At 40.7% G+C, this 3,996-nt stretch overlaps 1 long non-coding RNA gene across 1 annotated transcript; it reads left to right on the top strand.

Annotated features, from left to right (window-relative positions):
• The first annotated feature begins 40 nt into the window (after window positions 1-40).
• LOC118109854 lies at window positions 41-3,529 on the top strand. The gene is made up of 2 exons (XR_004696860.2): window positions 41-176; window positions 797-3,529. It is a non-coding gene; the product is annotated as an uncharacterized LOC118109854 (long non-coding RNA).
• The last annotated feature ends 467 nt before the right edge of the window (window positions 3,530-3,996 follow it).

Genomic DNA, 3,996 nt, shown 5'->3' on the forward strand with positions numbered 1-3,996 from the left:
AATAGATGAAATTCAACAACAGCTGTCACATTATAGAGGATCCGCTTCTCACAGTCAGATTATACACAGCAGAGAAAAACCTGCAAAGCAAATATCCATGTCTCTTCTGGTCCGATGGGTTTGTCCTGTTCCCGGTTTTCTACGTTGAGTCGCGTCCAGACGCAGTTTTCTTTGAGGTGAGTGTGATTCCTTCCTGATTGCATTAGGACTTGGTGAGGAGATGAGGATTATCCTCTAGAGGAGGAGCTCTGTCTGCAGCCTGGCCCTCTGCTCCTGCTGCTGGAGACCAGTGGCATTGTGTGGGCTGGTGTTGCATTCAGGCCACAGTCGTATTTCCCAGCTCCCACTGACTGTCATCAGAGAGAAGGATGTTGGCAGCTCGAGCTCTGTGTTTGTAAGAGATAGAGAATGATGAAAATGCATTTATCAGCTCAACAGTAGAAGGAAAAACTATTCATTTAGATACAGATCTGATTCTATGGTTATCTTCAAATCAAATATACTCTATTGCCAGTGCAGCTGCAGAACAGAACATTGTGCCGCAAAGAACAAAAAACAGTACACAAGGACAAGTCGTGTAAGACCCAGGATAATAATACAGAATAAAAGTGAGTTGAATATTGCACCTGTCCTAAAAGCACTTAAAAAGATAAAACACTAAAGATGAAAAACATTTGGCAAAATGGCATTTTAACCTAATGTGCCAGACAAAGTCTTCTTCTGTTGTATATATATTGTAATAATCTATATACTGAATTTTTACATATCCTTATCCGACTTTGTTTTTACTTCCCAGATGACATATGGATTTGGTCACTTCAGGCAATGTTGCGGCACTTCTGGTCTTCTTGTGGCCCAGACCAAATGGATGTGAGTCTGGTAATGCTTGGTTGACTTGCGGTATTGCTATGGCTTACACTTGTGGCCCAGACCTGGCAAACAGGAGCGGACAGCCCAAGTGCCATCATTCCACACGGTATGTGGGCCAGATGACAGTGTGGACGTGTGGGACAATTCTGGGCCGAAGCAATTTGCTCTGTGGGATTGTATTGTAACCCCCCTTTTTTTTATCTTATACTCGTACCTATATTTTGTATTGCTGTTTATATTGTCTATATGGTCTGAATGTGTTTCTATTATTGGTTGGAGCGACTGTAACAAAATTCAATTTCCCCCTGTGGTTCAATAAAATATTTGTGATCCTGACCCACATGGTGCAGCATTGAAATGGAAGTTTGGTAATTGCAGACAAATGGTAAAAGTGTTTTAATGATAAATTATATAAAAGTTGCTGGGAAAAAAGTCAAATGTATCCCATTTAGCTGGGAAAACACATCATGTTTCTCACAAAATAGAAAAAGGACAAAACCCTGGTGTCCTCATTGGTAAGCCAAGTCAAGTTTATTTAAGAGATGATCAAAGTGCTGTGCAATTAAAAACCATAAGAGAAATACAGAAATACAATAAAGCAAAATCAAATAATAGGCAACAAAAACAATTTAGGGACTTAAAAACCTGAGAAAACATGTCAGTTAACCCTTAAATACGTCTATGAAAAGGGAACGCTCGATCACCTTTACCCCTGGGTGTCGACCAAGGGACACCTTAGAGCAGCTGAGTAGAGCATTGTGATAGAGGGCCTGTTTAGAGGGACACTCGTTATTGGATTTCAATCAATGTTCCCTACGACATGTGTCGTATTCTTAGCTATTAGACCCTCTGGTCTATTCTGTTTTACAAACACAGGAAAATCTAAAGGAGAAAACATGCTACAGGTACGTTTATGTTCTACATTAAAAACAAAGACATCTAATGATAACAATAATGATAATAGCACTAACTCTGTAGTCTACTACTAAAATCTGCTGTAGGTTAGTGGCGCTGTGTATGCTGAACAGGAAGGGGTAACATCTTGGTGTCACATTTGTTAATGTCTGTCATCTCTTTACTGCACATTTGTGGGACAACTGATAGTTAAGAAATTTCCAACGGCATATGAAGGCAGCATTTCTCTCATTTTACCCATGGGCCTCAGTACACAAGACTTTTTGAAGGGCAGCAGACTCACGGGTCACGATGGAAAAATCTTGACGAGACAAGATAGTGATAAGTCAACTGATCAGTGATGGTGATGAACATCCAGCAAATCCACAGGAATACAGAAAACACAAAATCAACCTCCGTCAGGAACACAATTTATGATCCATCCCCTCTTCTATTTTCTGTAGTCTCTGGGTTTACAATCTGCAGGGGAGATGATGAATAAGTCGACCAGCATCTCAATTCACACCTACAAATAACCATCTAATGGCTTGTGGGTAGGGAAACCTGCAATAAAACAACATCAGCCATCGTTTATTGCACTGTGCAGACCTGTGGGGGCTGACATTTATCTGAAAACCTGTTAAATTTTGTCTGTTTTTTGATGTCTCGTTTCATTTGCGCACACCCACCACTGGGAGTGTTGGCCTTCTACCATGCTCATGAGGAGCTATTCAATTTGATCAAAGCCCACTAGATGGCAGCACCAAATAACAACGGAGCCTGGGTCTTCCTCCAGGCAAAGAAAGAAATTCAGCTCAGACTGGTTTGAGTCGGACTCTGTGACATTTCTCACTTAATAAAACAAAAGCTGAAATGATTTGTTAGGATTTCGGATCGTCTTCTAAGTGAGGAGCGTACTGTGGGCTAACATGCACTCAAACCCACAGAGTCCACCGTGAAGTACCTGAGCATTAGCTGTATCTTGATTTGGTTGCTCATTGAAGGAGATTTGCATCTGTGGAGCATGATTTTCTTGCCACAACAAATCTTTAGCTGAAAGGGGCCGTCACTTCCTGAGAGGACGGCATGAACTTTGCACAGAGAAGCAGTGCTGACGGTGACTGCAGTGATCAGGTTACATTGTTTTACACCGGCACTGGAGATACGTTTCACCCATAGACTCCACACCCTTAAACTCCACACTCAAAATGTGTTTGCTGAAGATAACCACATCAGCATACAGATTAATTTGTCTTGCTAAGTTTAGGTAAACATAAGAACATAGCCTACCTGTTCTTATGTCAACAGTCATGGGTTGTTTGCTGTCAAACATGACTTTTGGTGTATGATTTTATTTAGAATTCAACACCCAGGAATGTAATCCTTCCTGTCGTTGTTGCTGAGTTTGCTGTATGTTCAGGCACACCCTTATGCAACTATGCTCTATGTGCTTTTCTCTTTACAGAGCAGACTGCTGCATTTCTGCCTTCCTATTCTGACAAAGACAGGGCTATTATAAGTAATGGATCCTTGTTGCAGGTTAGTGTGAGTTCATAGTAAACTTATCAGTCATAGTAAGTGATAACATAAAATTGTAAACATGAAACACACACACGGTAAAAGTTGTCCTGGCCCCACTGCCTACTAAACAAAATCTGTAATTATATATTAAATTCATTTGAATGTCACATTTGTTTACATTGACTGCAAGTTCTTGAATATCAACAGTGTGTTGAGCACAGTGAAATAAACCCTCTGAAATACCCTTTAACTTTTCCTGTTTTTTTCTTTCATTAGCAATAATTTGCTCAACACCATTAACAATCTGCCTTAGCTGAACCAATATAAATGCTCTTAAACCGATCTTTACTAGGATTTTTGCTGTTTCATGTGTGACAAGTACATTTCTCATTGTACATCTCACAATTTCATGTTGCAATATTTAGGTGACTTGTAGACAAATGGAGAGTGAAGCTAAACTTAGACTTTTTGGGATGTCACAGTTAGTCAACATAAGGCTATGCTCACTTCCCTTGTAAAGCCTGAATTCATAATGCAGTTGAAGGACATTCCTGTTGCTAGGCTCAGGATCTTTTTAAAGAAACCTTCCCCTTCAGAGAGCATGCGCTGCTGAGGCCAACACCTCATTGGTCAGTGATGGGGGGTGGAGCACATTCCACAGAGACTCCATAGACTGACTGACAACAGCTGGGGTGTTGAATAGCCCACATT

Source organism: Hippoglossus stenolepis, chromosome 5 (assembly GCF_022539355.2).
Source record: "Hippoglossus stenolepis isolate QCI-W04-F060 chromosome 5, HSTE1.2, whole genome shotgun sequence".
Lineage (NCBI taxonomy): Eukaryota > Metazoa > Chordata > Actinopteri > Pleuronectiformes > Pleuronectidae > Hippoglossus > Hippoglossus stenolepis.